Here is a 27,283-nt window from a genome sequence, read left to right as displayed (position 1 = left end):
AAAAAAAAAAAAAGAAACCTATAAAAAGAAAAGAATATAAGCCTAAAGCAAGCAGAATAAGAGAAATATAATAATAAAAATTAGAGCAGAAATCATTGGAATTGAAAATAGGAAATTAACTTTAAAAAATCAAAACCAATCATTAGGAATGAAGGACAGGCTATCACTGAGCACCCCACAGACTCTAAAAGGGGAATAAATTACACAAACAACTGTGCACACAGAAATTTGACAACTTACATAAAGTGGATCAATTCTTTTATGGCCACAAGCTACCAAAACTCATCCAAGAATAAATTAAAAACCTAAATAAATCCTTTATCTTTTAAAAAAAGTTGAATTTCTAGTTTAAAATCTTCCTTAACAGAAATCTGCAGTCCCAAATGGTTTCATCAGCAAATAGTACCAAAGATTTTAGAAAGATATAACATGAGCTCTACATAGCTTCTTCCAGAAAACAGAAGTGGAAGGAATGCTTCCTAACTCATTTTATGAGATGAGCATCATCATGATACTAAAACCAGATAAAGAAAATACAAAAAAAAAGATCCTCATGAATCAATATCCCTCATCAACACAGATGCAAAATACTAACAAATTGAATACAGTAATACATAAAAAAAAATTACACACCATGATCCAGGATTTATTCCCGGGATGCAATATTTGAAAACCAATGAGAATGTAATCTGCAACAAGACCATATCAACCGACAATATTCAACATCAATTCACGGTACAAGCAGTCAGCAAATGAGAAATTGAACAAAGCTCTCTAAACTGATAAAGCACACCTACAAGAAAGCCTATAACTAAACATACTGTGAAAGACGTAATGCTTCTTTCCCCCTAAGATCAGGAACAAGGCAAGGAAATCCACCTCACCCCTCCTACTCAACATTGCACAGGAAGACCTATCTTGTGAAACAGGGAAATAAAATTTAATGAAAGTCATACAGATTGGAAAGGAGAAAACGCAACTGTCCGCAGTCCCTATTCACAAACAACATGATTGCCTGTGTAAAAAATCTCACGGATTCCATAAAAACCTTCTAAAACCAGTATCGGTTTAGCAAGATTGCAGGATACAAGGTTAACACATGAAAACCAACTATATTTCTTTATAATAGTAATGAATATCTGGAAACCAAATTTTTTAAATCACAGTGGCTTCGAAAAATAGTCTGCCATAAATCTAACAAACCACGTAAAGGATCTATATATGAACACCACAAAATGCTGATGAAAGAAATGAAACAATCTAAATAAGTGGAAAGACATACTATATCCACAGACTGGAAGACTCAATATAGTTAAGACGTCAATTCTCCTCCAATTGATCTATAGATTTAACACAAATACAGTCAAAATCCCCCACGTGGTGGGGCACAGTGGCTCACACCTGTAATCCCAGCACTTCAGGGACTGAGACAGGAGGATCACTTGAGGCCAGGAATTTTGAGACCAGTTTGGGCAACATAGCAAGACCTCCGTCTCTACCAAAAAAAAAAAAAAAATTTTTTTTAATTAGCCAGGTGTGGTGATGCACACCTGTGATCCTAGCTACTCAGGAGGCTGAGGCAGGAAGATCCCTTGAGCCCAGGAGTTTGAGGTTACAGTGAGCTATGATGGCACCACTGCACTCCATCGGGGCTACAGACTGAGATTCTGTCTGAAAAACAAAACAAAACAAACAAAAAAAGAACAAAATTCCCAGCAGGATTGTTAAAACATATAGACAAGCCTAAAATATATATGGAAAGTCAAAGGAAGTAAAATACCCAAGTAATCAGGAAAAAGAACAAAGTTGGAGGGCGCTAAGACTTACTTTAAAGCTACAGCAATCAAGGCAATGTGGTGGCGGTGAAGGGATAGACACAGATCAATGAAACAGAACAAATGGTCCAGAAATAAATTCACACAAATATGGCCAACGGACTTTTCACAAAGTGGCAGGTGCAAAGTCAATGGAAGGGAGTCTTTGTAATGAAGGACTTGTATCCAGAATATTTAAAGAACTCTCAAAATTCAATGGTAAGAAAACAACCTGATTTTGGCCGTGTGCGGTGGCTCACGTCTGTAATCCCAGCACTTTGGGAGGCCGAGGTGAGCAGATCACCTGAGGTCAGGAGTTCAAAACCAGCCTTGCCAACATGGTGAAATCCCGTCTCTACTAAAAATACAAAAATTAGCCGGGTATGATGGCGCATGCCGGTAATCCCAGCTTCTCAGGAGGCTGAGACAGGAGAATTGCTTGAATCCGGGAGGCAGAGGTTGCAGTGAGCCGATATCGTGCCATCGCACTCCAGCCTGGGTGACAGAATTCTGTCTCAAAAAAAAAAAAAAACACTAAGAAATACTGCTGCATAAACATCAACAATTTAAGACTGTTAACATCAATTGTTGGCAAGGATGTGAAGTAACTGTAATTTTCTTTTTTCTTTTTTCTTTTTGAGACAGAGTTTCACTCTTGTTGCCCAGGCTGGATGGAGTGCAATGGCATGATCTCGGCTTACCGCAACCTCCACTGCCCAGGTTCAAGCGATTCTCCTGCCTCAGCCTCCTGAGTAGCTAGCTGGGATTACAGGCATGCGCCACCACAGCCAGCTAATTTTGTATTTTTAGTAGAGACGGGGTTTCTCCACGTTGGTCAGGCTGGTCTCGAACTTCCGACCTCAGGTGATCTGTCTGCCTCGGACTCCCAAAGTGCTGGGATTACAGGCATGAGCTGCCGCAGCCGGCCAATTTTCAAAAATTGATTCAATCATTTTGGGAAACTGCCAGCAGTGTCTATTAAAACTAACTATACACCTATCATCCTATGACACAAAAATTCCTTTTATAGGTATATATCCAACTAAAATCAATTATTCACCATACTACATGAATGTTCAGAGCAGCTTTATTCATAATAGCCAATGAAAACAACCCAAATACACATCAATGGTAAAAAGGATAAGTTAAGTATATTCATGCAATAGAATACTATTCAGTAATAAACAAAGTTCAAACTATTGATACGTGTGATAACATGGAGGAATCTTACAGACACTATGGTGGGTGAGAAAAAAACAGACAGAAATGCAAAAGTGTCTAATCTTTTGGCTTCCCTGGGCCATACTGGAAGAATTGTCATGGGCCACATATAAAATACACTAAAATTAACAATAGCTGATGGGCTAAAAAAAAAAAAAAAAAAAAAAAATCACATGGCGGGGCACAGTGGCTGATGCCTATAATCCCAGCACTTTGGGAGGCCGAGGCGGTCAGATCACCCGAGGTCGGGAGTTTGAGACCAGCCTGCCCAATATGATGAAACCCCATCTCTACTAAAAATACAAAAATTAGCCAGGTGTGGTGGCACCAGCCTGTGATCTCAGCTACTCGGGAGGTTGAGGCATGAGAATCACTTGAACCTGGGAAGTGGTGGTTACAGTAAGCCGAGATCGCACCACTGCACTCCAGCCTGGGCAACAGAGACTCTGTCTCAAAAAAATAAATAAAATCACAAAAAATCTCGTAATGTTTTAAGAAAGTTTACAAATTTGTGTTGGGCCACATTCAAAACCGTGGCCTGTGCGGGTTGGACAAGTTTGGAATAAAGCTTACTGCTTGATTGCAATTACATGAAGTTTAAGAGTAGACACAGCTCATGCTTGGTAATTTAAATCCAAATGAATAGTGGTTAGTGGTTACCTCTGGGGAAGTACTACCGACCGGAAGGAGCAGTTGGAAACCTGGGGTGATGGAAATGTTCTAGATCTTGACCTGGGGGCTGATGACATGTGTACACATATGTAAAAGTTCACCCAGCTGTTCTCTTAATTCCTGTGCGATTTATTGTGTGTAAATTATGTCAGTTAGGAAAAAATAAGAAAAATGAAGGAATGATGGAGAAAAAAAGAAATGAAGAGAAACGTAAGGAAGGAGGAAGGGAGAGATAAAGGGAGGGAGGGAGGAAGGGGGGATTAAACCTAAGCACGGAGGGGGAGAGATGCTCCTCAAAAATATGCTATCAGTCATGTAGTGTTATTTATTTATTTTTTGAGACGGAGTCTCGCTCTGTTGCCCAGGCTGGAGTGAGTGCTGCGATCTCGGCTTACTGCAACCCCCACCTCCCAGGTTCAAGAGATCCTCCTGCCTCAGCCTCCCGAACAGCTGCCATTACAAGCACGAGCCATGGTAACCTATTACCTGCATCTTAAAGATGGGTAAAGTTTGAGGTTTGCTGATGTCTTCAGCGTCACAGACTGGGTGAGTGACTCAAGTTGAGGCTAAAACCCAGGTGTGTAGGGCACCAAAGCCTTTGTGATTCCACCTCTTACAGCTCGGGTCACTTCCTCAGAGAAAGGTGACTCCTAGAAATGCCTCCCACCTGGAACTGATCTCCTCCTGGGAAGAATGTCTGTCTGTCTTATCGCCGTCGACCTTAGGCATGGACACCCTTCTGTCCCCCACCCACAACTGTGAACCTGCTCAGGAGGCACAGCCGCGTTCATTCATTTTAGGCCTCCTCAAGGGCTCAGCGCCTGCTAAGCAGATGCGCGTTCCTGTAGGACAAGGGGTGGCCACTGGAGACGCGGGTGCGACGCAGGCGATCACGCCCTCGGACGACGCTGTGGACTGCGCTTCCTTCCGAAGAGGGAACCGTTGAGAAGAGTGAAGCGATGAGTTTTGTTTCACTGGAGACCAACCGCGTCCGTGTGACTCACTTAGAAACTCACTGTTACATATTTGGAGCCTGGGCTGACGACCTTCCGGGTACATGTCAGGCAGAAGCAGGTGCGCGGTGGGAGTGTCCGCCCCGCCCTGCCGGTGGCGCCGGCCCCGCCCCCCTCACCTGCGCGCGCAACCCCACCCCAGCGCGAGGCTCTGCATCGGCCGCGCCCGCCGTCCAGCTTTTATATGGCGCTATTTTGGTCGCGCGCCCTGATTGGCCGGGAGCGGGCGACGACACGCTGGCGCGCCTCAGGGAGGGGCCAAGATCTGGGTGAGGGGAGCTTCCGGCGGCCGCGGGGAGCCGGGGGGCGGCGGGGCGGGACTGTTGCGGTCTCCGGGGTGCTTTGGGGCTTCTGTGCCTAGTCTGCAATCTGTCAGTGGGGTTATATTTTTAATAAAAGAGTTTGTGTGTCCGAAAGGGATTTGTCAAGAACCAGACTCACCCTTCTGGGAGAGAGTTGCCAGATGGCGGGAACAGGCGGCCTAAACCTTACCAGACGTGAGCCCAGGCTGCTCAAGTGTCATTCGCGTCTTGAAGCTCTTGCCCGCCTCCCTTTGCAGGCGCGTCTTCTGCCAACTCTACCTTGCCCTTTGCTAAACCAGCCCTCTAATGTTTTATCGTGCCTCATGTCAGACAATGGCTGGGCCTCTCTCTCCCCTTGGTTCTGTCCTCTGACCTTCTATGAAGCTAGAAGAACAAAACACTCCTTAGAATCGCTAGAGGATCTCATTTCCAGCACATTCCCATGTCCCGATCGGAAGAGCCACGTCTGATCCCCCCTAGTCTGGCTGTCCACCAATCAGGCAGCATTACTTCTCTGAGTCTCAAGATTACTAAATTTCTTCTGGTGGCAGACTGGTTTTGTACTTTGGTGAAAGTGACCAAATAGGTACCAAGTGTGATTCATCAAAAATTCTTACACTTAAAAAGATAAGCCAAAAGGATCATTCGAAGCCACCACTCCATATTGGATGGGAACTTACCTTGAAAGGGGTTCTCTTAAGGATAGAATTACAAATACCATCTCTGGTTGGAAAGCCTATAAACGCCTCTGAGATTGCCTGAGTTCACAACTTTGAAGATGATTTGCAGCTGGATGCAGAAAAAACAAACTTAGTAATTGTTGAATGTGGACATCAAGAATTAAGTACTTTTGGCCCAAACGCAGTGGTTCACACCTGTAATCCTAGCTCTTTGGGAGGTCGAGGCAGGCGGATAACCTGAGATCAGGAGTTCCAAACCACCCTGGCCAACATGGTGAAACCCCGTCTCTACTAAAAATACAAAAATTGGGTGGGCGTGTTGGCGCATGCCTGTAATCCCAGCTACTCAGGGCTGAGGCACCGAATCGCTTGAACCCAGGAGGCAGAGGCTGTAGTGAGCAGAGATCATGTCATTGCACTCCAGCCTGGGTGACAGAGCAAGACTGTCTCCAAAAACAACTTTCAATGTGCCAGGCATTTTAAATGCTTAACAGGCATTTCATTTAACCCTCACAAAATCCCCATGACTTAGATACTATTATTATACCCATTTTACAGAAAGGGCCTAGAAAGTTTGCATAACATTGTGTCTGGACTTGGTTCCTGCCAGTGGGTTCGTGGTCTCACTGACTTCAAGAATGAAGCCACAGACCTTCACGGTGAGTGTTACAGCTCTTAAAGATGGCCGGGACCCAAAGAGTGAGCTGTAGCAAGGTTTATTGTGAAGAGCAAAAAAGCTTCCACAGCATGGAAGAGGACTCAAGCAGGATGCTGCTGCTGGCTGGGGTGGCCAGCTTTTATTCCCTTATTGTCCCCGCCCATGTTCCATTTGTATCCTATCAGAGTGCCCTCTTTTTCAATCCTCCCCGCAACTGGCTACTTTTAGAATCCTGCTGATTGGTGCGTTTTACGATCCTCCTGTAAGACAGGAAAGTTCCCCAAGTCCCCACTGGACCCAGGAAGTCCAGCTGGCCTCACCTCTCAACATGACTGATGCAACACATTAGTACCACAGCAGTGCCAGGATTCACACCCAAGGTTTTCTGACTCCTGTGTGCCCTTAACTACTAAGCTCTGCAGTTTCTTCTTTCTTTGTCTTACCTAACCGGAAACTTAGTCTTAAGCGGGCCCAAAAGGAGTTGGGATCACTACCAGGTGTTATAAAATCTTCAGGAAGACATTTGTCCTGCTGCTGGTTTAAGAAAAGGATTGCTACTGTGGGGCGTGGTTGCTCACACCTGTAATCCCTGCTACTTGGGAGGCTGAGGTGGGAAGATCACTTTAGCCCAGGAGGTTGAGGTTGCAGTGAGCTGTGATCACACCACTGCACTCCATCCTGGGTGACAGAGCGAGACCTTGTCTTAAAAAAAAAAAAAAAAAAAAGATTGCTATGTGAGAGATGTGAGAGGGAAAATAAGGGTGCCTACAGTCTCAACAATCTCCACTTCGCCTGAGCAACAGACCATATTAAACCTACAGTACAAAGTTTCTGAAAATGTCTCAGATTCTGCTGTGTTCATCAATTTGGAGACCGACCTGTTTACAAAGTGGCCTCACTTAGATCCACTTGGTTGGTTAGGAACCAGGAAGCAAACCGATCATAAGAATGACTTTCAAACTTTTTTCTACACTTTCTTCCAAAAAGCTACCAGAACTACTTGATAGAAATTCCAAATACAGTAGACCCTGCATTGGAAACTGCCTTGGAGCCAGGCAGGCTTGGGTTTAATCCCCAGTCCCTCCATCCCCCAACCCCTCTCTCTGAAGTTGTATGAATTTCCAAACTTTTATGAACCTCAGATTCTTTATTTGTAACCTGTTTTGCTGAAAGGATTAAGTGAGATCTCTGAAGTTCCTGAATTATTGAGTGGCACAAATAGGTATTCAAAAAATGTTAATTATCTTTTTTGCTCCTTCCTCTGAATGATTAAGAAGAAAAGCACCTAGTCATGACTATTCTATCTTTATTATTTATCTTACAGAGCTACATTGACTGCACTAAGTTTCATAGTCAGGTAGTAATTTACAGTGAGACTTAATTATCATCCATAACTTTAAATGTCCTTATCAAAACTTCAACGACATCACTTCCAAATACTGGCATTAGCTTTGTGTCTGACATTCATTTTAAAAGTTACTAAAAATCTATTAAGTATAAGACTTTGGTTATTTTTTAATAGAACTTTCTGAAAACTTTTCAGCAAAATAACCTATTGAGAAAAATGGGTGTGTTGAAAAAAAAAAAACAAAAAGCACGGTTTACAAACAAGTATTAGGGAAATAGTATTTTTATTATTATAACCTGTTGCTTCTTACTGCTCCCAAGCTCCAACTCTGACCATAACTCTTAATGAAAATAATTTGGTCTGGTAAGACTAAATAAATAAAAAAGAAAACAAAGTTTATTGAAAAGCAAAACATTGGGCTGGGCACAGTAGCTCATGCCTGTAATGCCAGTACTTTGGGAGGCCAAGGTGGGAGGATTACTTGAGGCCAGGAGTTTGAGACCAGCCTGAGCAACGCAGTGAGACCCCATCTCTAAATAAAAAAGAAAAAGAAAAAAGACAAAAAACTAAGAGCAGAAAGTAGAATTTAACAAAAATTAAAGGTGTTCCTTTACAAACCTAATTCAGAGATGCTTTTCCCTTTTAAAGCCATTCAGTATTTTTTGTCAATTGATTTTGCATCATAGACATGACCCATCGTTTTCAACACTGCTAATCAATCAAAGGGAGACTTTTAAGTCTTCAAGTATAAAGTTGTAAAATGTGCAGTGTGTGTTGCACATCAGGGTAGTGGTGGATATTACTGCTAAAACACAAAATTTGCAAACCATTAGACATCCAAGTAAGTTTTAAGTAAGCAGATTTCCAGAAATTTGGAAAGTATTAACAAAATGGTTTGAAATTAAGTGGAACAACTTTTCTAGCTCAAAAGAATATGACTTAGGCAACATGTACGTGACACCCAAACACCTGTGTGGATTACTTGATTTAGTCAAATGAGCAGCCAGCTCAATAGAAAAGAAATTCATCAAACTCACTTTTTTAGACCACATTAACTTCTGCTTTTAGACTTAGCAGTCTTTCATAGCACTTGTGTCTAAGTAATGTGAAATTAATATATAATATATTAAATATATAAGATCAATTATTGAAAAAACTGATAAGTTATTAGCTACAAAAATAGTAACATGAACTGAAGATGCACTGTAATAGATGTCGGATGCCAGAGTGGTTCAACATAATCATTTTGATTCTCCTTTTAACTCCTGTCATTGCCAGCAACAGTCATTTAGGGTGTGGTTGGCTCAGATTATTTTTTGCCGCAATAAAGGGCTGCTGTTGAAAACCTGCCTGTTCTCTAACTCATTACTGTTGCCCCAATACCACATCTTCTATTAAACAAAACTGAGGAGCCAAACGCTAGCAGGTAGTGAAAGGGTCCTCTACTACTGCTAAACAAGTGAACACAGCCATCACCCTGAAACCTGAGCATTCAATGAGAATCTACATCTTAAATGGCTCTTTTGAAGCATTCATTCATCCATCCAGTCGTTCAACGAATAATTCTTGCTTTCTATGTCCCAGGCATGTACATGGGAATAAATAGAAATAGTTCATGTTTCCTGCTATGGAAGGGCTTGCAGTCTAGTGGAGTGATAGATGAATAAGCAAATAAGGCAGCTGAGAGCTAATTGCAACCACGGAGGAATTTAAGTAAGTGTGCAAAGGTGGAAGGCTGGGGAAGGCTGTGGAGATTGTAGGCAACACCAAGCACAAGGCTCAGGATCTGGGAGTGTCGGGGGATAAGGTCAGTCAAAACACAGATGGCTTGACAGGCACGCTAAGGCATTAGACCACCATCCTGAGGGCAGTGTGGAGCTTACAGGCAGTTGAGAGAATATCAGAGCGGGGAGCCCCAGTGGCTCACGCCTGTAATCCCAGCACTTTGGGAGGCCGAAGCTGGTAGCTCACTTGAGGTCAGGAGTTTGAGACCAGCCTGGCCAACACAGCGAAACCCCGTCTCTACTAAAAATACAGCAGTTAGCTGGGCATGATGGTGCATGCCTGTAGTCCCAGCTACTCGGGAGGCTGAGGCAGGAGGATCACTTGAACCTGGGAGGCAGAGATTGCAGTGAGCTGAGATCGTGCCACTGCACTCCAGCCTGGGTGACAGAGTGAGACTCTGTCTCAAAAAAAAAAAAAAAAAAAAGAATATCAGAAAGGCTGCTTCCTGGAGCCTGCTGACTGGCTTTCCATGCTGTACAGAAGGAAGAAAAAGGGAAGACTCGGCTCTAGTGTCCAGTTCTCCTAAGCTGTGGTATTGTCCTTAATATTTGCCTTAAGATATTTTACTGTCTCTGTTTTACCCAGAACCAGAATGTCGGTGAATTTGTAGGATTTTTAGGGAAAGCATTTTGCCAGATGTCATCAGTCATGGTTCTGTGACAGTGAACAAATGGTTCCAGCAGCCTGGGAGATCATTATCACGTTTCATACATACAGTGTACTTATACATACAGACTTGGCCTTCTGTCTAAAAACTGCAGGTTGGAGGATGTCTTAATGACATTGCTCACTTCTTTGCTGTAAAATGCATGGTGAGGCTCTCTGCTAGCACCTTCCTGGAAGTATATAATACTCGTTAAAGGCCCTAGCCATTGAGTGGATTAATGCATTGCAGACTGCCACAGTCACTGAAGGGGCACATTCTAACATAAACACTATTGGTAATATGAAGGCAGCATTCCTGCAAAAAAAAAAAAAAAAAATCAGAGCACAAGAAATGCATAGTACAGAATGAACAGCTAAAAATCAGTTCAGAGATACACCTGAGTCTGGAAAGAAGTCACCGATTCTACAGAAACAGCTGTCTCAAAGAATATGGGATCAAAATCCATCAGAATGAAATTCAGAAGTGCTCATAGCCATTCACTGTGCCTTGCATTGAGGAGTCTTGATTATTTCCTCCACGGTGAAACTAAGGAATTGTACCACATTCAGGTGGATCTGGGCAGGATGGCTCACCAGAGTAGCATTTTACAGCAGGAATCCTAAAAATGCACGGAATGCAAAATAAAGTCTTTTATGGCTGCAGCGAGGAGTCATGAGACACATTCACCTAGTCCTGGGTCATGAGCCCCTTCTCCAAAGCTGCTCACTTTGGATGATGGGTCAGTGGCTGAAACTCTGTGTGGTGATTGCATGGACTCTTGAGCGAGCAGCTTCACAGAGGTGCCCAAAAGCCTCTTAGGAATGAGCGGGTTCCCTCCACCAGGCATAGGAGTCAAGATGGGCAGACCTTGGAAAGGCCTGATGTCTGGATGTTTTCCAGAGGTTTCCCAGGCATTCTCCAAGGACTGGAAGTTTCCAGGGCCTTCATCTAGAAGGCCACAACAGTTTACTTGCTAGTAGAAGTACAGGCAGACTTTTCAGAGGAATTACTCAACTAAGGTATTTTCAAACTCGTGTTCAGGACTAAAATTTCTGGTAATAAAGAGAACAATCTGGCTGGGCATGGTGGCTCATGCCTGTAATCTTACCACTTTGGGAGGCTGAGACGGGAGGATCACTTGAGCTCAGAGGTTTGAAACCAGCTTGGGTAACATAGTGAGATCTTGTCTCTCTCCTTCCTCTCTCTCTCTCTCTCTCTCTGTATGTATGTGTATACACACACACACACACACACACACACACACATCTTTTTTTTTTGAGACTGAGTCTCGCTCTGTCGCCCAGGCTGGAGTGCAGTGGTGCCATCTCGGCTCACAAGCTCCGCCTCCCGGGTTCCCGCCATTCTCCTGCATCAGCCTCCCTAGTAGTTGGGACTACAGGCGCGCACCACCATGCCCGGCTAATTTTTTTGTATTTTTAGTAGAGACGGGGTTTCACCGTGTTAGCCAGGATGGTCTCGATCTCCCGATCTGTGCCCGGCCTTATATATTTTTAAAAGAGGCCAATCTAATTTGAAAATACATTCACTATGAAAACACCTAAACATGCATAAAATATAGCAAACTCCTCTTTAAATGCAATATCCAAAATAGCAATACCTGACAGTCTCAGTAACCTAGGGACTTCAGGATATCCAGAAGCCCTACTTCATCTCTGTACATAAAGTGTGTCACAGATTGTTAGTGAAAAAAGGACATAAAATCAGAACTTCTGAAGTCACTCCTTTTTTTTTTTTTTTTTTGAGATAGAGTCTTGCTCTGTTGCCAGGCTGGAGTGCAGTGGCACAATCTCGGCTCACTGCAACCTCTACCTTCCAGGTTCAAGCAATTCTCCTGCCTTAGCCTACAGGCCTTAGCCTGGGACTACAGGCGCACACCACCACACCCAGCTAATTTTTGTATTTTTAATAGAGACAGGGTTTCACCATGTTGGCCAGGATGGTCTCAATCTCTTGACCTCATGATCCGCCCTCGTCGGCCTCTCAAAGTGCTGGGATTACAGGCGTGAGCCACCATGCCTGGCCAAGTCACCTTCTTAAGCTGATCCATGTTGCTAGTGTTGCTGATCCACACATATAAGGTCTTTACAATCTATAATATTCCCATTCTAAAAGCAAACCAAGGCTTTCCTGTCTTCTTTCCTTAATAATTCAGTTCTAAAGCCCTTGAGATCAGTGGCCCACACAAAGAGAGTGTGCTAAGCAGGGCAGTGGCCTGGCAGAGTCAGGAGACTAGTTTCATACAGAGAGATTGAGCAAATAAGTAAATATATTGGGGATAATGAGTGTCAGGTTTCTCACTGTTGAAAGGGGGAGTTACAAGTATGAAAGGGGAGAAGCTGAATAAACCACGTAGCATTGCTTTGTAATTGGAGGCATCAATATGCACTGTAGGTTTTCAGTATCTGCGTGTGTGTGTGTGTGTGTGCGCGTGCGCATGTGCACGCATATATTTTCTAGTTCTGACTATTAAAAGATACTAAAGCAGTGAGATCCCAATAGCAGCAAGCACCTATCACCAAAATCTTGGTTTCTAAAAATCATTCTCTATTAAAAGGAGCAGGACTTCCTGGTTCCATGGCTGAGTCAGAGAAAGTACAGAAGGTGCCTAGAACATCTTGTTTGGCCAGAAAGTCAGGAAGCACTCAAAGTATAATGGAAATAAGTCAAAAGGACACAGAAGCCAACTTGAATGTGCTCTCACTAGCCAAGTCTGGAACAATTAAAGTATCAAGATATATAATGGTAATAAGAGATGATAAATTCATCGAATAAAATAGGAATCCACAAGTCCATACTGAGAGAGAGAGAGAGAGAGAGAGAGATATTAAAAGGGAAAGCTCAATGTTACAGTAGTATGCAATCAGTAAGTGTAGATAGAATGATAGAATTAGAAAATCAGCTTTTGCTAACCATCATAGTAATAATTAAGGAAGAAACTTCAATGGATGCTAAAACTAGTGACCGAAAGTTTGATGAGGAATAGGACATTTATATAGTCTCAAATAAGTACTTATTAAAAACAAAGAGAAAATAGGTAACTGATGGTGGAAAAACCTGACAGATACCACCTGAATCAAGTGATCAAAGTTAACATCATTGGCCGACTAGAGTGCAAACATGGATAAGTCTAACAACTACATCACACACAACCAGTCCTCAAAACGACACACACATGGCATCAATAAACCATGAAGATGTTCCTGAGAAACATATAGTTTGCAAAGAAGCACAAAAAGGATCTGGAGGGGGCAGGTGCAGTGGCTCACGCCTGTATACAGTCCCAGCACTTTGGGAGGCTGAGGTGAGTGGATCACCTGAGGTTGGGAGTTCAACACCAGCCTGACCAATATGGAGAAACCCCGTCTCTACTAAAAATACAAAAAATTAGCTGGGCGTGGTGGCACATGCCTGTAATCCCAGCTACTCAGGAGGCTGAGTTAGGAGAACTGCTTGAACCTAGGAGGCGGAGGTTGCGGTGAGCCGAGATCGTGCCATTGCACTCCAGCCTGGGCAACAAGAGCGAAACTCTGTCTCAAAAAAAGAAAAAAAAAATAGGGCCTGGAGAAGAAGCAGGTCAACAATGCCAAGGCTGGGAGTGTACATGCAGAGGCCAGCAGGACCCTCAGAAACCCCAAGGCAGATCCCCAAAGCCACAGGTTCAATTGACTTGTCCGCATTGCTCAGCCCAAGTTCGGGAAGCATACTGCTGCCCACATTGCCTGGGGCGCCCACATCACCAGTGTCTCAGACTCTGTGGGCCAAAGGCTTAGGCCCAGTCTCCATCAGCTCAGGCTCCCAAAGGTTCCTCAGCCCCCATGAAGGCTCTCGAGCAGAGGCCTTCTTCTGTTAATGTGAGGACAGAAGGACTGGTGTCTTCCTGGGTTGCCAACTGAATGGGCCTGGTGTCCTTTCTGTGTCATTTGTAAATAAACCTCAGGCAGGAGCTGCCAAAAAATAAAAGTGAACGTCATCGATAATGGGACAAACAGAACCACGTGCCCCCTGATAAGATACAGTAAGAACATGAATCATTTCTGTGAAATTCCTCCAAAATGCATAATCTGAATCTCTGAGAAAACATCACGCAAACCCAAATTGAGGAACATTTTCCAAAATAACGCCTGTAATCTTTAAAATGTCACTGTTCTGAGAGACAAGGAAAGACTGAGGAAACGTTCCAGACTGACGGAGGCTAAAGAAACACGACAACTAAATGAAGTGCCGGATCCCGGGCTGGATCATTTGGCTACAAAGAACATCATTCAGAGGGTGGGAGGGGTGAGGGTTGAAAAATCACCTATTGGGTACAGTGTTCATTCTTTGGGGGACAGGTACACTAGAAGCCCAAACGTCACCATTATGCAATATACCCATGTAACAAACCTGCACGTATACCCCTTGAATCTAAAATTTAATTTAATTATTAAAAAATAAGATCATTTGGGCAACTGGTTAACATTGAACAGGGGGTGCTGATCTTGATGGTTATACTCAGGGTATATGGAAGAGTGTCTTTGTTTGTGGGCCATATACACTAAAGTTTTTATAGGTACAAGGAAAGCATGCCTGCAACTTTTTCTTTTTTTTTTTTTTTGAGACAGGGTCTCACTCTGTAGTCCAGGCTAGAGTACAGTGGTGTGATCATGGCTCACTGTAGACTTCACATTCTGGGTTCATGCGATCCTCCCACCTCAGCCTCCTGAAATGCTGGGACTACAGGTGTGCACCATCACACCTGGTTAATTTTTTTAATTGTTTTGTAGAGATGAGGTCTCTTTATGCTGCCCAGGCTGGTGTCAAACTCCTGGGCTCAAGCAGTCCTCCCACTTCAGCCTTCCAAAGTGCTGGGATTACAAGTGTGAGCCACCACGCCCGGCCTTACTTTTTTTTTTTTTTTTTTTTGAGACAGAGTCTCGCTCTGTCACCCAGGCTGGAGTGCAATAGCATGATTTCAGCTCACTGCAACCTCCGCCTCCTGGGTTCAAGTGATTCTCCTGCCTCAGCCTCCTGAGTAGCTGGGACTACAGGTATGCGCCACCACACCTGGCTCATTTTTATATTTTTAGTAGAGATAGGGTTTCTCCATGTTGGCCAGGCTGATCTCAAACTCCTGACCTCAGGTGATCTGCTCACCTTGGCCTCCCAAATTGCTGGGATTACAGGTGTGAGCCACCACACAAAGCCCTTACTTTCAAATTATTCAAGAACTAAAAAGTTCTTTGAATTATTCTTGCAACTTTTCTATATTTTTTATTATTTTTTAAACCAAGGACTTCAAACACACTGAAGCTAACAAGCTTTTGCCACAATTGCTAGCATGCATTCACTAACCTGGAGGCGGGCACCCACTTGGTGCCAGGCAGTGTGTCCAGCTGCCTTCTTGAACCTGCGCTACTGACAGAAAGGATGTGAAGAATTGGACTTGGCAGCATTAATTTACTTTTTGAGGTCACATGTCTATTGAAGTCAGAAGCTACAGTACAGTGAAGATAAACCTCTCCTTAACATTGAAGGCTCCTTACAATTAGGAGCCATGTTCAATCAGAACATGCTTAATTATTGCCAAGGACTGAAGGGCTTACTGCTCCAGGTTGTCATCTTCAGATCGGAAACATATCCAGGGGTAGATCTAGGTCTTACGATGCAGGTCCATATTTCGTGCCCCACACCATTTAAGAAAAGTATTATACAATTATGAATTTTTCAAAAATCGGTACAGGACCTTGGAAGAGGGGCACACAGGCAAAGGATCCTGGAGCTCATGCTTGACTGGCTTCTCAGGAAATCTTCCTCTGACTATGCACAAATCGGATGGCACCACCGCGGCTTGAGAGGCGAGAAGGCCAATCACGTCCTCCATGCTGGTGTCCTTTCATCTATGAGAATCAAAATGCTTCTGGGACTTTTCTCTCAAGATAAATCTAAGCCCTGAGTTGGGCTGTCCCTTTAGGCACTCTCTTGGTGTCAGCAGAATGATTGGACCCAGTTTTGAAGGAGAACATGTTCAGTGGAATGCCAGAGTTCTTTTTTGTTTGTTTGTTTGTTTTGTTTTGAGACGGAGTCTCGCTCTGTTGCCCAGGCTGGAGTGCAGTGGCGCAATCTTAGCTCACTGCAACCTCCGCCTCCCTATTCTTTCTTTGAGACTTTCATCACTTCAATCCCAGTGGTCTATTCCCCGACCATCATCCCTAGTGGCCTGGAGACAGCAGAGGCGGGGACCACATCTTGCTCATCCCTGTAGACCTAATACCTAGCACTGTGCCTTGCATGTGGCTGGCACTCGATTGTTTCGATTGGCTTTAGATAATAATATCAGCAAGGATTCTACTTACTGACTGCTTATTCTCTGCTGGGTTACTTGCTAAATGCATCCATGAATGTAGCTGTTAAAATGCATGTATGGGCTGGGTGCAGTGGCCCACACCTGTAATCCTAGCACTTTGGGAGGCCAAGGTGGGTGGATCACCTGAGGTCGGAGTTCGAGACCAGCCTGGCCAACATGGCAAAACCCCATCTCTACTAAAAAAAAATAGCTGGGCATGATGGCGGATGCCTGTAGTCCCAGCTACTCAAGAGGCTGAGGCAGGAAAATCACATGACTCCAGAGGGTGGAGGTTGCAGTGAGCCGAGATCCTGCCACTTCACTCCAGCCTGGGCAAACAAATAAAACTCCGTCTCAAAAAAAAAAAAAAAGTTGTATGACTCAAGGAGAGGGTAGAGGGCTCTGGGAGGCCTCCTCCCCACAGTACATGAGACTGAGATGGCTTGTCATCTTGGATGACACCTGCCTGGCCCTTGAGGGACTGAGATCTGGAATGAGGAAGTACATGGTGAGGGAGGCAGGGGCTTCTGCCCACAGCACACTTTGGTCAGCCGGAGGCCACTGTAGGAGCCTCCAGAGAGTTCTCTCTGAGGTGGGCTCCCCAGAAGGGTGGGGCAGTGTGGGGCACTGGATCAAGGATGGCAGGCCACAGGTGAGGGGCTCTCCAGCCATGCTGAGAGAAGGGGAGGGGACCTGCAGCATCGTGAGGAAGGGTGGCCTTGGGTTTTGTTTTGTTTTGTTTTGGAGACAGGGTCTTGCTCTGTCTCCCAGGCTGGAATGCAGTAGTGTGATTGATCTCTACTGATTGCAGCCTCAATCTCCCGGGCTCAAGCCATTCTCCCACCTCTGTCCTCCAAGTAGCTGAGACTATAGGCGTGCACCATCGCACCCAGGTAATTTTTATTTTTTGTAGAGACGGGTTCTCACTATGTTGCCCAGGCTGGTTTTGAACTCTTGGGCTCAAGCAATCCTCCAGCCTTGGCCTCCCAAAGTCCTGGGATTCCAGGTGGGAGCCTCCGCACCCAGTGCAGCCTTGTGTTTCTTCACGTCCTAACTGGGAAGCTTCTCTGCACGCTAAGTACTGAAAAGAACAGATAGAGAAAGAAAGTAGCATTTATAAACTAATAATGGCGACATAAAAAATTCATGGTTTCAGGCCAAGCGCAGAGGCTTACATCTGTAATCCGAACACTTTGGGAGGCCAAGGCAGGAGGATCACCTGAGGCCAGGAGTTCGAGACCAGCCTGGCCAACATGGTGAAATCTCATCTCTATTAAAAATACAATAATTAGGCCGGGCGCGGTGGCTCACGCTTATAATCCCAGCACTTTGGGAGGCCGAGGCGGGCGGATCACGAGGTCAGGAGATCAAGACCACGGTAAACAAAAAATTACCGGGTGGGCGGCCTGTATCCCACTACCGGAGAGGCTGAGGCAGGAAATGGCTGCAGTGAGCCGAGATTGCGCCACTGCACTCCAGCCTGGGCGACAGAGCGAGACTCCGTCTCAAAAAAAAAAAAAAAAAATACAATAATTAGCCAGACGTGGTGGTGGGCACCTGTAATCCCAACTCCTCAGGAGGCTGAGGCAGGAGAATCGCTTGAACCCAGGAGGCGGAGGTTGCAGTGAGCCAAAATCGTGCACTCCAGCTTGGGTGACAGAGCAAGACTCCATCTAAAAAAAAAAAAAAAAAAAAATCATGGTTTCATGTACAAATCAATGCAAAAAAACCACAAAGCATTGCATTGGCCTGAAGATTGTTTGCTCTGCCCTGTTAAAGGGAAGAGGAAGAGAGAAAAAGGGATTAAAAAGTGCCAGCAACTTTGGAAAATAAATCACTGCTGTTTAGATTCTTGCCCTGTAATCAACATTCCCAGTTGCTCTTCCAGAGGTCTGGCCCAGCCGGTGCTCGGCACTGCCTGACACCTCCTACCTTCTGGCTGGTTTATCTTGCAAAGGGAATATTTGGAAAATATGACACCCTCTTCTGCAAGTGCTCAGTGATTCTATTCAGCACAGCTCTTGGCTCTCATGGAGGGCTGGGGTGGGACACAGGCATTAGAACACCTAACACTAGGAAGTCCCTATACTGAATCTGGCTATATCTTGGGTTAGACCATGTGCTGATGTCCTTTGGCTAAAATAGAGAACCTGAAGGACTGTGACATTTCAGTGTAAAAATGAGACTTGTTTCAAATATTTTAAATAACTCTTTCTAACCAATATATTTGTCTTGTATACTCTGAATCCTCTCCCCTGTGTATTCCCAGTGCAGTCAAGTTCTTCTAGGCCCTGGGGAATGAGGCCTTGCTGCCCTCATTCTCCTTGCAGGTCCAATTCTCCAGTACTCTCAGTGTCACCACTACCCTGCCCCTTCAGGGCCATGAAGAGGGAGAAGAGAGCCCCTCCAGCCACCAGGAGCCTTCTGTTCTGGAGTATGTTGGCCCAGGGCTCAGAAGTAAACAGGAAGGCCGGGCGTGGTGGCTCAGGCCTGTAATCCTAGCACTTTGGGAGGCCGAGGGGAGTAGATCATCTGAGATCCGGAGTTCAAGAGCAGCCTGGCCAACATGGTGAAACCCCTTCTCTACTAAAAATAAAAAAATTAGCTGGGCGTGGTGGCACACGCCAGTAATACCAGCTGCTCAGGAGGCTGAGGCAGGAGAATTGCTTTAACCCAGGAGGCAGAGATTGCAGTGAGCTGAGATCGTGCCACTGCACTCCAGTCTGGGCAACAGAGTGAGACGCCATCTCAAAAAAAGAAAAAAAAAGAAGTCAACAGGAGGGCCAGGCGCGGTGGTGCAGGCCTGTAATCCCAGCACTTTGGGAGGCTGAAGCAGGTGGATCACCTGAGGTCAGGAGTTCCAGATCTGCCTGCCTAACATGGTGAAACCCCGTCTCTACTACATACAAAAAATTAGCCGGGCATGGTGGTGCATACCTGTAATCCCAGCTACTTGGGAGGCTGAGACAGGAGAATTGCTTGAACCTGGGAGGCGGAGGTTGCAGTGAGCCAAGATCGCGCCACTGCACTCCAGCTTGGGCAAGAAGAGCAAAACTCCATCTCAAAAAAAAAAAAAAAAATTGCTTCAGCTAATAATAATAACAACAATAATATGAACAAATATTCTACCACTTATGCTGCCCCAGGCCCTATACTAAGCACTTTATACGTCATCTCATTTAATCTTCACACTACACTACTCCTGTAGGATTGGTATAACTATGCCCATCTTTCAGAGAAGACTAAATGTCAGTGAACCTCCCAGTGAGGCAGAATCCAGTTTTCAAGCTCTTAACTTTCCAACTCCTCCAACGGTCCCTGGCCTTGAATGGGGGACAGTGGCCATACATGATGGGAGTTTGTCAGGTCACTTGTTGCCCCACAAGGTTGATCTGGGGTACCTTTATTCTCCTCCCCACACAATCTTACCATCAGGACCCATCTCAGTGCCCTCACCCCAGGAAGCCTCCTCCCTCCAACTGTACCAGAATCCACCGACCACCTCCCCACCACCAAGTCCTGTCTGGTACTCTCAGTATTGAAAGCGTGGCCCACAGAGCAGCAGCCTGGGCACTGCATGGAGGGAACGCAGACTCTCCGCCCCTCCCCCAAATGCACATTTTTAACAAGACCCCAGGTGGCCCCAGTGTACCTAGGGGCTCTACAGTTTGTTTCTTCCTGTTGTGAAAGGAAAAGAAAAACTCTCCGGACCCCAATTTTTTCTCGGCAACAGGAAAAAATTAAGCTAGAAGCTGAGTCATGCAAGAAGCTGACTTTCTGTTTGTGCCTAAGCAGATAGCTACAGATAAAAGGCTAAATATCCCCACCACAGGCAGCTAGCTACTCTATGTTCATCTTATGTAAAGCACCAATTTACAGACTGCTAGAGGAAACGTAACTGATTGTTCCTCTTCCTGCTCCTTTTCCCTTGCAACAAGTAGATTCCCATGCCCTTCCTCTCCAGCCCACTTTTCCCTTTTACACATCGAGGCCCTCAACGTCATCTTTGAAGAACAGCACAGACCATAGACTGTTTCTGTGATTCCGTGTTTCTTCCTCCCTGGCCTGTCCTTAACCTTGGCAAAATAAACTTCTCAGTTGATTGAGACCTGTCTCAGATACTTTTTGGTTTACACTGTACAACTGAGCCCTTGATGATCATTGGTTTCCCACAGTCCTTGAATTGTTTGTTAGGCAGCCCCTTTTGTCTTTCTGGAGAGATTCTAAGTGGAACGTTCATTTGCCGAAATCCCCCAAGACTGTCTGAACTGCCTACTGATTCGATTATAGAGTAGAGCTGGTGATTTGGAGTCCTTGCCCCCAGCATGCTTCATCAGAAGCCCAGTTGAATGGTAGCCGAACTGTCACTATTATCCCAATGGCTCCATGGCCTCTCAGACCCCAGCTTCCCTGGCCTTTAATTGTGTCCTAAAGTTGCTTAAAGGAACACTTGTGTAAGAACACTTGTTCAAGGTCTTCAGGCAAGACCTTGCCGGGAGGTTCATGAAAGAAGTGACACTTTGATTTTTTCTGCTGAAAGAACCCAGCCCCAACTCCGGAATTCTCCCCTGGGGCTGCCTCTCTGGCCCCACAGCTCAGGTATCCCAAGTGCACCCAATGCTCAGTGCATTCTTGGCGGTACAGCCCCGCCGAGTCAAAGGGGAAGGCACCTCCTGCAGGCTCTGGAATTTCAGAGCCCTGTCCATAAAAGACTCTATAGGATTCCTGTGGTCTCTGCCAGGCTACTGCCAAGTTCCCAGACATTGTACTTCTCCCATGATCTTTTAAGCAGCTCTCTGTCCTCTTAATCACCCATTTAACATGTGCATTGGCCCTCAAAGAAAAACTACATATTTACTCTTTCTCACTTCCTGTGAGAAGGGTGGGGCCCGCCACTGCCTACTCGGCTGCAGTTTCTGTGACTCACTCTGGGAGGGACCTTTCATCGGGCAGGGAAGGGATTTGCGGTCTTTGGAATGCAGGTGTGGGCTGCGCCTCCAGAAGGGTTTGCTGATAAAGGAGAGTTGTGGGAAGGCAAACCTGTTAAGTAACAGCACAACGTGGTGTGTGTGTGCATGGTACGTGTGCGTGTATGTGTGTGGTATGGGGGAGGGTGCGTAGTGTTCATGTGATGTTGGAGGGGTATGTGTGTGGTACATGGTGTGTGCATAGTGTGTGGTGTGTTTATGGTGTACCGTGTGTGTGCATGGTGTGTGTGTGGAGGTATGTATATGTGTAAAGTATATGTGTGTGGCATATGGTGTGTGAGTGTGTATGCTGTACTGTGTGTGTGTACATGGTGTGGTGTTTGTGTGTGGTGGGGGTGTATGGGGTGCATGTGGTATATCTGTGTGTGTGATGTGTGTGACATGAGGGTGTATGGGTGTGTGTGTGTGTGATGAGGGGTCAGTGTGGTATGGGGGTGCACGCGTGTGTGCTATGTGGTGTATGGTTGCGTGTGGTGAGTGAGGCATATGGTGTGTGCCTGCTCCTCCTTCGGCCCCTTGGAAGAAAGGGCCTTCTCTGTTCTAGTAGCTTTTGGCAGGGCCAGAGTGCCAGAACATTCTGTCTGTAATCAGTGTCTGCTAATCTACTTGGGTGCAGCCCCAGGCTTGCCCTTACAGAGAATGTACCTCCTCGTGGTGGTTGTGGTTGGCGTCAGAGTGTTTTGCCCCGTTCTCCGAGAAGGCCAGTCCCAAGCTTTCAGGGTGTGGGTCTGGAGGTGGCCTCAAGTCAAGCCATGGAGGCCAGCCTCAGCCTCAGCGTGGCCCCAGCTCAAGGACAAGGGAGTCCTGGGGCTGGGCCGGGCATCTGCACTCACTTACGTGTGCAAGGCCCTCAAGCCTTGGTCCATGTCCAGACCAGACCAGCACAAGATCAAGGAGAGTACAAACACCGGAACCTCCTTTCCCTTCTCTGTTTGAGAGCTGGTGCCGTAGTAGGGTTAGGAGTGTGAATTCTGGAACTAGTCTTCTGCTTCCAATCTCAGTGGAGACAGAGTCCTGAGGCAAGCTAACCTCTCTGTGCCTCAGTTTCTTCCCCCATAAAGTGGACAATAGTAGCATCCGCTTCGTAGTGTAGTTGTGAGGATTAAAAGGATTAGTTGATGTAAGGAGCTAAGAATAGTAGCTGGCATCCAGTAAGCTAACCGTTATTCTTTGGGAACATGAATCAATGTCCTAGAGTGTGGCAGGGATGGGATAAGGGAGGCATTTTAATTCTCCAAAACCTGGGAGACAAAGTTCGTCCAAAAATGTTTCTGTACTGTTGATAATAAAAGAAAGACCTCCAGGACACTTCTTCCTGTTCTTGGGGGGGTACATTTTTTTTTTTTTTGAGACAGAGTTTCGCTCTTGTTGCCCAGGCTGGAGTGCAATGGTGCGATCTCGGCTCACCGCAACTTCTGCCTCCCGGGTTCAAGCAATTCTCCTGCGTCAGCCTCCCGAGTAGCTGGGATTACAGGCATGCGCCACCATGCCCGGCTAATTTTGTATTTTTAGTAGAGACGGGGTTTCTCCATGTTGGTCAGGCTGGTCTCAAACTCCCGACCTCAGGTGATCTGCCTGCCTCGGCCTCCCAAAGTGCTGGGATTACAGGCGTGAGCCACTGAGCCCAGCTTGGGGGGTACATTTTTAGATAGCATGTTAGCAAAGCTCTAATGCTGCTTAAGGAGAAGACATTACCTTAGGGAAAAATAGTAAACCTATGGGCCGGTATTCAGGCCTAAGTATTTTCCATTTTTAGAATTAACTCCATGGCCTCTAAAATATAGAAGAATATCAGGCCGGGCGCAGTGGCTCACGCCTGTAATCCCAGCACTTGGGGAGACCGAGGCAGGTGAATCACTTGAGGTCAGGAGTTTGAGATCAGCCTGGCCAACATGGTGAAACTTCATCTTCTACTAAAAATACAAAAATTAGCAGGGCATGGTGGCAGATGCCTGTAATACCAGCTACTTGGGAGGCTGAGGCAGGAGAATCGCTTGAACCTGAGAGGCAGGGGAGGCAGAGGTTGCTGTGAGCTGAGATCACACTACTGCCCTCCAGCCTGGGAGACAGAGTGAGACTCCATCTCAAAAACAAAAAAATAAATAAATAAATAAATAAATAAATAAATAAATAAATCCATGTCACTGGAAAATGCAACACCATATTAATAATTTGTGCATCCATTCATTCATTTATTCAACAACCATTCATTTATTAATATAAACTATATGCCAAGTTTTATGTTAGACTGGTATTAAGGCTGTAAGGATGCAAGAGATATATGGCCCTGTCTTAATGTGACCATAAGCAGCCTACAACATCTTACATTATAATAGGATCAATAAAAGAAGAAATATAGAAGATACCATAGCATACTTACATCAGGATTTGTTAATTAGCTTGAAATTATAAAAGCAAATCTTCTAACATTCCCAAACACAAACATGCTATCTGTTGAGAAGTTCAGAAGCACATTTATAACAGTTGGGGGTAATTTAGAGGTTTACAGTCAGACAAGCCAAACAACACAAATCATTTGAGAAAAGGAAAAAACCAAATCTCCTCAGGCAAATGATTTCTAGAGGCGGCAATGTAAAACAAAAGAATTCAAAAATAGAATAGCATTCCTTTTCATAAGCACTGTTTACTGTAATACCACATATTCACGTCAACTCAATGGCTACCTCTTGTATCAAGAAAATCTACTGCTTTCATTAAACAAAAAGAGCACTCTAGTTCTTTAGAGGAAAGGAATTGTTGTCACATAAAACCTATTGCCTAGCAACAAAACAGCAACTCATCACACCTTTTCTCCAGCCATAGACACAGCCTCACCCTCTTGCCTGCTCATTCCTCTTGACTCCAGAGTTCTTTTAATAGTATCTGTGGTTGGAATAACTGAATTTTAAGTCTTAAACACCAGTCAATATAAAGTCCTGCCAATTGCTAAGGATTTAATCCTATAGTCACAGCCTCCGAAATGGCCGCATTATTAAACAAGAAAACCACGGGGCTGGATTTCCTTTTCTCTTCTTTTCCTATCCTGAAAACCTCGCAGGCAGTGTCCCGAGACACTGTCTCCACCAGGAGCCCCGGATGGTCCTTCTCTGGCTTTCATGCTTAGTGTGAAGATGGAATCATGCAACACAGCACTTCTTTTCAGAGTCTAAACCCATTGTAAAAACCCACGTCTGTTTCAATGCCAGATTCGTTTCATTGCCTATTGCTAAGCCCAAATGAGCAACTCATCTCACTTTCAAATGTTATGTCTAACAGAACCATTGGCCACGATGTTTGGAAGTGAGTTGCTAACCAACATTCTATAGAACAGTGTATTCAGTGATATGACTCACAGATAAATTACTTCACCCTCGTGGACCTCAAACTGGGTGTGCCACTTGCTGTAGATTGACTCAGTGCTTAACCCTTCCAAGTACGAGGAAATTCTCACCAGTCTACTTTCTCCACAAAGTCTCAAACATTTCTGAGTGGTGGCAAGGGTGTCTATAGGAGGCGGAAACAGGGAAAACAACAGGACATAGGGGACTACTCCCTCTGAGAGTATGATTTGCTGTTCCTCAATACTGTGTGTTTCAACCATCAACAGGGGCAGTGATTCTAGGGAAATGCACATTTCACCAGTTCCACAATTAGACATAAAAACAGGAATAACTCTTTCATCTCTAGTGATATGGGCAGATTTACACCCAAGAGTTCAATATTTCATGAGATTAAACACATCATCCAATCCCGTATGTCACCCTTTTGGAAACGGGCTTTTAAAGTGTGTTTTTCTTTGACAGCATTCCAAGGTTTCAAACCCCTAATGCCAGCTAAAGACCTGAATAGGAGGGAGAGGTCTGTATACTCTACTCTGCGTATGTTCCGCCTGAATGTTTGTACATGTTCTCTTGCACAAATGAACAGGGACCTCACTGTGATGTTAGTGTGAATATTCAGTGGCAGTCATCAAGGACAGATTCCACATTCCCCCATTTCTTTGTGATTTGATGATCTGTCATTTTCTTCCAATCTTCAATCTTCTTTTCCTCTACTTAAGATCAGTTTGTTGTTGTTGTTCATTTTTGTTTTTGTTTTGTTTTTGAGATAGAGTCTTGCTCTGTCGCCCAGGCTGGAGTGCAGTGGCGCGATCTCAGCTCACTGCAAGCTCCGCCTCCTAGGTTCACGCCATTTTCCTGCCTCAGCCTCCCATGTAGCTGGGACTACAGGCGCCCACCACCACACCTGGCTAATTTTTTTTTTTGTATTTTTAGTAGAGACGGGGTTTCACCATGTTAGCCAGGATGGTCTCGATCTCCTGACCTCGTGATCTGCCTGCCTTGGCCTCCCAAAGTGCTGGGATTACAGGTGTGGGCCACCTCACCCGGCCGGCATGACATAGTCTTAATACTGTTAATAGAGGCGTTATGATTTCTGCAAGAATTAAGAAGAACCTAGAGTCGTAAGCCAATCCAAGAAACTAGAAAAGTTGTTTTAAGGGATACCTTCACTTCTTCATCATCTAAGCCCCCGGATGTGTTGGCTGTGCCCCAGACCCCACCATGAAGTGAGGCTTTGCCTCCTGGAACAAGTTCTCAGGCCAGCACAGAGGTGCTCGGGGTGGAAGGGCATTGCGTTGGAGACACCTTGACTCTTTATTCTTCCTTCTGGATGACCTCAGGCAAGTTTCTTCATGTCTCTTACTCTCAGGTTTCTTTTCTATAAAAATTAAGTTCATAATAGTCCCTATCTCTATTTGTATAGGTTAAGTAAATAACACTGATAACATTCTTAGTACCGTGTCTGACATGTGGTAAGTGCTCAGGAAACATTGGTCATGATTAATAAGTGAAATGGCCGAGCGCAGTGGCTCACGCCTGTAATCGCAGCACTTTGGGAGGCCAAATCGGGCAGATCACAAGGTCAGGAGTTCAAGACCAGCCTAGCCAAGATGGTGAAACCCCATCTCTACTAAAAACTACAAAAATTAGCTGGGCGTGGTGGCGGGCGCCTGTTAATCCCAACTACTCGGGAGGCTGAGGCAGGAGAATTGCTTGGACCTGGGCGGCAGAGGTTGCAGTGAGCCGAGATTGCTCCCCTGCACTCCAGCCTGGGCGACAGAGTGAGACTCCATCTCAAAAAATAATAATACTAATTTTAAAAAAAGAAGTGAACCATGGTTTGGAATTATTGAGTGAAACCTGGGCTTTGAGAGTAGGAGTGCTAGCCAGGTTGGATTGCGTGTTAGTTTACTCAGGCTGCCATAACACAGTTCCACAGACTGGGTGGCTGAAACAACAGAAATCTATGTTCTCATCATTCTGTCGAATGGAAGTCTGAGAGTAAGGTGTCGGCAAGGTTGGTTTCTTTTGAGGTCTCTCACCTCGGCTTGCAGATGACTGTCTTCCGCCTGTGTCTTCACATGCCTGCACCTGTCTGTCCAGATTTCCTTTTGTAAACATACGAGCCATATTGGATTAGAGCACAACTAATGACCTAATTTTAATTTAATTACCTGTTTAAAGACCCTATTTACACACACAGTCACATTCCTAGGTACTGGGGAAGTTAGGATTTCAACAGAGGATTTTTTTTTTTTTCGGTGGGAAACACAATTCAACCTCTAACAGTTTGGAAAATCTGTCTACTTTACTTGGGCCTTTTCAAGAAAATGAGATGGGGCCAGGCACAGTGGCTCACGCCTGCAATCCCAGCATTTTGGGAGGCTGAGGCCGGCGGATCACCTGAGGTCAGGAGTTCATGACCAGCCTGGCTACCATGGTGAAACCCCGTCTCTACTAAAAATACAAAAT

The 27,283-nt window shown here is 45.1% G+C and overlaps 1 protein-coding gene and 1 long non-coding RNA gene across 4 annotated transcripts in view; one reads left to right on the top strand and one right to left on the bottom strand.

Moving 5' to 3' along the window:
* The window catches only part of LOC116473506 (uncharacterized), a 54,787-nt gene extending 50,023 nt beyond the window's left edge, over window positions 1-4,764 (bottom strand). For both annotated transcript variants that reach the window (XR_009212534.1, XR_009212535.1), the window contains exon 1: window positions 4,375-4,764. This is a non-coding gene — a long non-coding RNA (uncharacterized LOC116473506). The remainder of the gene's footprint in view (window positions 1-4,374) is intronic.
* Window positions 1-27,283, top strand: part of DYNLT1 (dynein light chain Tctex-type 1) — a 241,327-nt gene that overhangs the window by 5,380 nt on the left and 208,664 nt on the right. The gene's annotated exons all lie outside the window — the stretch shown is intronic.

Source organism: Hylobates moloch, unplaced genomic scaffold, assembly GCF_009828535.3.
Source record: "Hylobates moloch isolate HMO894 unplaced genomic scaffold, HMol_V3 SCAFFOLD_2, whole genome shotgun sequence".
Lineage (NCBI taxonomy): Eukaryota > Metazoa > Chordata > Mammalia > Primates > Hylobatidae > Hylobates > Hylobates moloch.
This window is presented reverse-complemented; position numbering and strand designations above follow the sequence as displayed.